At 59.0% G+C, this 7,500-nt stretch overlaps 1 non-coding gene across 1 annotated transcript; it reads left to right on the forward strand.

The window, feature by feature from the left end:
• Nucleotides 1–1,014: 1,014 nt before the first annotated feature.
• Nucleotides 1,015–1,168, forward strand: LOC129174521 (5.8S ribosomal RNA). Its single transcript, XR_008567522.1, has one exon. It is a non-coding gene; the product is annotated as a 5.8S ribosomal RNA (ribosomal RNA).
• Nucleotides 1,169–7,500: the final 6,332 nt, after the last annotated feature.

Genomic DNA, 7,500 nt, shown 5'->3' on the forward strand with positions numbered 1-7,500 from the left:
CTTTACCCCGCCACCCGGCGGGGGGGCCGCGGGTACTCAACTCGCCTCCCTCCTCCGGAGGGAGGAGGGGAGTTTAATGTCTCCGGCCCCGGCCGGAGCGCCCGTGACCTTGTCGTCCCCGGACACAGCATTCCAGCTGGAAAGAAGGAGGTGCGCGCGGCCGCACGGCGGGCTCCGGCCCGACGGGCGCCGCGGGCGCCTTCACGGAACACCCCGGAACAGAAGACCGGGGGGCCCGCGGGTACTCTGCGCGAGTTCAAAGTCTCCGGCTCCGGCCGGAGGCGCCCGCGGCCCCTCCTCGTCCGAGGAGGTGCGCGTTCGCACGGCGGGCTCCGTCCCGCCCGCGTACGGCGGAGGTGGTCCCCCGCGGCCACCGCCGGTCCGGCGCGGGCGGGCTCTGCTCCGACGGGCGCCGCGGCCTCCGCGGAGGTGCGCGTTCGCACGGCGGGCTCCGTCCCGCCCGCGTACGGCGGAGGTGGTCCCCCGCGGCCACCGCCGGTCCGGCGCGGGCGGGCTCTGCTCCGACGGGCGCCGCGGCCTCCGCGGGCGCGCGTTCGCACGGCGGGCTCCGTCCCGCCCGCGTACGGCGGAGGTGGTCCCCCGCGGCCACCGCCGGTCCGGCGCGGGCGGGCTCTGCTCCGACGGGCGCCGCGGCCCCGGACGAGCCTCTGCGGAGGCGCGCGTTCGCACGGCGGGCTCCGTCCCGCCCGCGTACGGCGGAGGTGGTCCCCCGCGGCCACCGCCGGTCCGGCGCGGGCGGGCTGCGTTCCGACGGGCGCCGCGGCCTCGGCGAGCCAACCCGCCGCCTGGCGGCGGGGCGGGGGGAAGGGAGGACCGCGGGGGTACTCTGCTCGAGCGCCCTCGTCCCACCCGACCCCCCCGAACCGGCATCTTCACCCCCTTGTCATGATCTTGGCTTTTGAGGCGAAGCCGGCCGCCCTCTGCTGCCCGGGAGGGAGGGCGCGCCGTCCCCCAACTCACTTGTGTGGCAAGCCCACCAAAAACCCCTCTGACAACTCTTAGCGGTGGATCACTCGGCTCGTGCGTCGATGAAGAACGCAGCTAGCTGCGAGAACTAATGTGAATTGCAGGACACATTGATCATCGACACTTCGAACGCACCTTGCGGCCCCGGGTCCCTCCCGGGGCCACGCCTGTCTGAGCGTCGCTTGGCAATCAATCGGGAGTACGGACGAGGCCGGCCCAACCCCCCGCCCTCCGGGCGGGGGGCGGCCGCTCGGCCTACGCTCCCGCGGCTGGGGTGTCGCAGGCCCTCCGCGGGCCTTCGTCCCCTTAAGTGCAGACCGTAGAGCAAGCTGGCTGGAAAGAGGAAGAAAAGCCACGGGTTTCGAGGCCCCCGGCGTCCGAAGCGGCGGCGCGGCGCGCGGCGTGCGGCTCCGGCCGCCTCCGTCCCGCCCGCGACCCTGTTACGGTTCCCCCCGGTGCCCCTTCATCCGGTTTCGCTGGGCGTACCTCCGAGGTTTCCGGGGTTTGGCGGCGCGGTGCCGTCCCCTCCCGCCTCCCTCGCTGCGTTCCCGCCTCCTCGCCGTCTATCGAGCTCCCGCTCCTCTCCGTACCCTCTCCCCTTCCCCGGGGTTGCAGGGCGCCTCGCCGGGCCCCGCGCGTCAGCGGGCGCGGCTGCCGGTGGACCGCCGTGTCTCTGAGCAGCCCGCGCCGCGCGTGCGGCAGGTCGACCGGAGGCGTCGCGGAGGAGCGCGGACTCGTGAGAGTCAGGCCTGGTGGTGAGGGAACGGCCGCGCAGGGGCCCCAGGCGTGGTCGGGGTCGGTTTCGGCGTCCGCCTTGCCCCCGGTTCCACCCCTCGGTAACTCGCCGGCGATGCCCGGGTGTCGCGGGCCTCCCGCTCAGGGCGGGGGGAGTTCCGGGCAGGGCGCGGTGCTGCGGAGGCGTGTCCCGCCGTCCGTCCGCGCGCCCTCCGTCCGCCGCTGGCGGCGCCACCCGCGAGGTCTCGTCCACCCCGCCGCAGCCCTCCTCTTCCCGCAGGGTGAGCCTCTCCGGAGCCACCCCCCCACACCCACCTTCGACCACGACCTCAGATCAGACGAGACGACCCGCTGAATTTAAGCATATTACTAAGCGGAGGAAAAGAAACTAACCAGGATTCCCTCAGTAGCGGCGAGCGAAGAGGGAAGAGCCCAGCGCCGAATCCCCGCCCGGCGGTCGGGCGCGGGAGTTGTGGCGTACAGAAGACCGCTTTGCCCGGTGCCGCGCGGGGGCCCGAGTCCTTCTGATGAAATGAAATGAGAAAAAAGGTGAAAAAATGGCAAAGTGTCAAGGGAGAAATTCAGAAACTCAGGCCGAGCTGCCTGGAGCCTCAAAGCGGATAGAAATAGCGTGGAGAGCCGCTGTTAAGCCAGACGCCCTCTGGCGGACACAGGCAGGAGTTGCAGTAAATGCATTGAAGTCAATGGGCGAGAGTAAGCCATGCCTTGCGTCCTGGAGCCCAGGGGCGGTTCTAAAGTCTGTGAGAGCCGCTGTGTCCCTGGATGAAATGAGAAAAAGGGTGAAAAAATGGCAAAGTGTCAAGGGAGCTAGGCAGAAACCCATGCCTAGGGTCCTGGAGCCCAGGGGCCGCGGGAAAGTCTGTGGAGAGCCGCTGTTGCCCTGGATGAAATGAGAAAAAAGGTGAAAAAATGGCAAAGTGTCAAGGGAGAAATTCAGAAACCCATGCCTAGGGTCCTGGAGCCAAGGGGCCGCGGGAAAGTCTGTGGAGAGCCGCTGTGTCCCTGGATGAAATGAGAAAAAAGGTGAAAAAATGGCAAAGTGTCAAGGGAGCTAGGCAGAAACCCATGCCTAGGGTCCTGGAGCCCAGGGGCCGCGGGAAAGTCTGTGGAGAGCCGCTGTGTCCCTGGATGAAATGAGAAAAAAGGTGAAAAAATGGCAAAGTGTCAAGGGAGCTAGGCAGAAACCCATGCCTAGGGTCCTGGAGCCCAGGGGCGGCTGTAAAGTCTGTGGAGTGCCGCTGTGTCCCTGGATGAAATGAGAAAAAGGGTGAAAAAATGGCAAAGTGTCAAGGGAGAAATTCAGAAACCCATGCCTAGGGTCCTGGAGCCCAGGGGCCGCGGGAAAGTCTGTGGAGAGCCGCTGTGTCCCTGGATGAAATGAGAAAAAGGGTGAAAAAATGGCAAAGTGTCAAGGGAGAAATTCAGAAACCCATGCCTAGGGTCCTGGAGCCCAGGGGCGGTTCTAAAGCCTGTGAGAGCCGCTGTGTCCCTGGATGAAATGAGAAAAAAGGTGAAAAAATGGCAAAGTGTCAAGGGAGAAATTCAGAAACTCAGGCCGAGCTGGCTGGAGCCCAGGGGCGGCTGCAAAGTCTGTGGAGAGCCGCTGTGTCCCTGGATGAAATGAGAAAAAAGGTGAAAAAATGGCAAAGTGTCAAGGGAGAAATTCAGAAACTCAGGCCGAGCTGGCTGGAGCCCAGGGGCGGCTGCAAAGTCTGTGGAGAGCCGCTGTGTCCCTGGATGAAATGAGAAAAAAGGTGAAAAAATGGCAAAGTGTCAAGGGAGAAATTCAGAAACTCAGGCCGAGCTGCCTGGAGCCCAGGGGCGGCTGCAAAGTCTGTGGAGAGCCGCTGTGTCCCTGGATGAAATGAGAAAAAAGGTGAAAAAATGGCAAAGTGTCAAGGGAGAAATTCAGAAACCCAGGCCGAGCTGCCTGGAGCCCAGGGGCGGCTGTAAAGTCTGTGGAGTGCCGCTGTGTCCCTGGATGAAATGAGAAAAAAGGTGAAAAAATGGCAAAGTGTCAAGGGAGCTAGGCAGAAACCCATGCCTAGGGTCCTGGAGCCCAGGGGCGGTTCTAAAGTCTGTGAGAGCCGCTGTGTCCCTGGATGAATTGAGAAAAAGGGTGAAAAAATGGCAAAGTGTCAAGGGAGAAATTCAGAAACTCAGGCCGAGCTGCCTGGAGCCCAGGGGCGGCTGTAAAGTCTGTGGAGAGCCGCTGTGTCCCTGGATGAAATGAGAAAAAGGGTGAAAAAATGGCAAAGTGTCAAGGGAAAAATTCAGAAACCCATGCCTAGGGTCCTGGAGCCCAGGGGCGGCTGTAAAGTCTGTGGAGAGCCGCTGTGTCCCTGGATGAATTGAGAAAAAGGGTGAAAAAATGGCAAAGTGTCAAGGGAGCTAGGCAGAAACCCATGCCTAGGGTCCTGGAGCCCAGGGGCGGCTGCAAAGTCTGTGGAGAGCCGCTGTGTCCCTGGATGAAATGAGAAAAAGGGTGGAAAAATGGCAAAGTGTCAAGGGAGCTAGGCAGAAACCCATGCCGAGCTGCCTGGAGCCCAGGGGCGGCTGTAAAGTCTGTGGAGTGCCGCTGTGTCCCTGGATGAAATGAGAAAAAGGGTGAAAAAATGGCAAAGTGTCAAGGGAGAAATTCAGAAACTCAGGCCGAGCTGCCTGGAGCCCAGGGGCGGTTCTAAAGTGTGTGGAGAGCCGCTGTGTCCCTGGATGAATTGAGAAAAAGGGTGAAAAAATGGCAAAGTGTCAAGGGAGAAATTCAGAAACTCAGGCCGAGCTGCCTGGAGCCCAGGGGCGGTTCTAAAGTGTGTGGAGAGCCGCTGTGTCCCTGGATGAATTGAGAAAAAGGGTGAAAAAATGGCAAAGTGTCAAGGGAGCTAGGCAGAAACCCATGCCTAGGGTCCTGGAGCCCAGGGGCGGCTGCAAAGTCTGTGGAAAGCCGCTGTTGCCCTGGATGAAATGAGAAAAAGGGTGAAAAAATGGCAAAGTGTCAAGGGAGCTAGGCAGAAACCCATGCCTAGGGTCCTGGAGCCCAGGGGCCGCGGGAAAGTCTGTGGAGAGCCGCTGTGTCCCTGGATGAAATGAGAAAAAAGGTGAAAAAATGGCAAAGTGTCAAGGGAGCTAGGCAGAAACCCATGCCTAGGGTCCTGGAGCCCAGGGGCGGCTGCAAAGTCTGTGGAAAGCCGCTGTTGCCCTGGATGAAATGAGAAAAAGGGTGAAAAAATGGCAAAGTGTCAAGGGAGCTAGGCAGAAACCCATGCCTAGGGTCCTGGAGCCCAGGGGCCGCGGGAAAGTCTGTGGAGAGCCGCTGTGTCCCTGGATGAAATGAGAAAAAAGGTGAAAAAATGGCAAAGTGTCAAGGGAGCTAGGCAGAAACCCATGCCTAGGGTCCTGGAGCCCAGGGGCCGCGGGAAAGTCTGTGGAGAGCCGCTGTGCCCCTGGATGAAATGAGAAAAAGGGTGAAAAAATGGCAAAGTGTCAAGGGAGCTAGGCAGAAACCCATGCCTAGGGTCCTGGAGCCCAGGGGCCGCGGGAAAGTCTGTGGAGAGCCGCTGTGTCCCTGGATGAAATGAGAAAAAAGGTGAAAAAATGGCAAAGTGTCAAGGGAGCTAGGCAGAAACCCATGCCTAGGGTCCTGGAGCCCAGGGGCCGCGGGAAAGTCTGTGGAGAGCCGCTGTGTCCCTGGATGAAATGAGAAAAAAGGTGAAAAAGTAACAAAGTGTCAAGGGAGAAATTCAGAAACCCAGGCCGAGCTGCCTGGAGCCTCAAAGCGGATAGAAATAGCGTGGAGAGCCGCTGTTAAGCCAGACGCCCTCTGGCGGACACAGGCAGGAGTTGCAGTAAATGCATTGAAGTCAATGGGCGAGAGTACCCAATGCGCCAAAAAAGTGCTGAAAATATGACAAAGTGTCAAATGAATGGGAGTCAATGGGCGAGAGTACCCAATGCGCCAAAAAAGTGCTGAAAATATGACAAAGTGTCAAATGAATGGGAGTCAATGGGCGAGAGTACCCAATGCACAAAAAAAGTGCTGAAAAAGTCCACACGAGCCTAGTCAGAAATGCAGGCCGAGGCGGCTAAAGCCCCAAAGCGGCTATAAAAAGCGTGGAGAGCCGCTGTCGCCCCGGAGGAACGGAGAAAAAGTGCTGAAAAAAGGCCTAAATCCTAACGGACCTAGGCGGAAGTGCAGGCGAGGCGGCAGGAGTCTGAAAACCGCTATAAAAAGCGTGGAGAGCCGCTGTCGCCCCGGAGAAACGGAGAAAAAGTGCTGAAAAAAGGCCTAAATCCTAACGGACCTAGGCGGAAGTGCAGGCGAGGCGGCAGGAGTCTGAAAACGGCTATAAAATGCGTGGAGAGCCGCTGTCGCCCCGGAGAAACGGAGAAAAAGTGCTGAAAAAAGGCCTAAATCCTAACGGACCGAGGCGGAAGTGCAGGCGAGGCGGCAGGAGTCTGAAAACGGCTATAAAATGCGTGGAGAGCCGCTGTCGCCCCGGAGGAACGGAGAAAAAGTGCTGAAAAAAGGCCTAAATCCTAACGGACCGAGGCGGAAGTGCAGGCGAGGCGGCAGGAGTCTGAAAACGGCTATAAAATGCGTGGAGAGCCGCTGTCGCCCCGGAGGAACGGAGAAAAAGTGCTGAAAAAAGGCCTAAATCCTAACGGACCGAGGCGGAAGTGCAGGCGAGGCGGCAGGAGTCTGAAAACGGCTATAAAATGCGTGGAGAGCCGCTGTCGCCCCGGAGGAACGGAGAAAAAGTGCTGAAAAAAGGCCTAAATCCTAACGGACCGAGGCGGAAGTGCAGGCGAGGCGGCAGGAGTCTGAAAGCGGCTATAAAACGCGTGGAGAGCCGCTCGGATGATTTTTCAAAGTGTCAAATGAATGGGAGTGAATGGGGCAGAGTACCCAATGTGTAAAAAAAGTGCTGAAAAAACGACAAAGTCCACACGAGCCTAGTCAGAAATGCAGTCCGAGGCGGCTGGAGCCCCAAAGCGGCTATAAAACGCGTGGAGAGCCGCTCGGATGATTTTTCAAAGTGTCAAATGAATGGGAGTGAATGGGGCAGAGTACCCAATGTGTAAAAAAAGTGCTGAAAAAACGACAAAGTCCACACGAGCCTAGTCAGAAATGCAGTCCGAGGCGGCTGGAGCCCCAAAGCGGCTATAAAACGCGTGGAGAGCCGCTCGGATGATTTTTCAAAGTGTGAAATGAATGGGAGTGAATGGGGCGGAGTACCCAATGCGCGAAAAAAGTGCTGAAAAAACGACAAAGTCCACACGAGCCTAGTCAGAAATGAAGGCCGAGGCGGCTGGAGCCCCAAAGCGGCTATAAAATGCGTGGAGAGCCGCTCGGATGATTTTTCTAAGTGTGAAATGAATGGGAGTGAATGGGGCGGAGTACCCAATGCGCGAAAAAAGTGCTGAAAAAACGACAAAGTGTCAAATGAATGGGAGTGAATGGGCGGAGTACCCAATGCGTGAAAAAAGGTCTGGAAAAACGACAAAGTGTCAAATGAATGGGAGTCAATGGGCGGAGTACCCAATGCGCGAAAAAAGTGCTGAAAAAATGACAAAGTGTCAAATGAATGGGAGTCAATGAGTGTTTTGGTCGACCAGGAAAAAACGCGTTTACGGGAGAGGGTAAATCAGCCGAGAGGGGGGGGGGGGGGTATACTTTACCCTCTCCCGTAAATGCCATTTTTCCTGGTTGACCAAAACACCTCCAGCACGATTTCGGAAACCCAGTTTTTAGAAACACTG

Source organism: Dunckerocampus dactyliophorus, unplaced genomic scaffold, assembly GCF_027744805.1.
Source record: "Dunckerocampus dactyliophorus isolate RoL2022-P2 unplaced genomic scaffold, RoL_Ddac_1.1 HiC_scaffold_118, whole genome shotgun sequence".
Lineage (NCBI taxonomy): Eukaryota > Metazoa > Chordata > Actinopteri > Syngnathiformes > Syngnathidae > Dunckerocampus > Dunckerocampus dactyliophorus.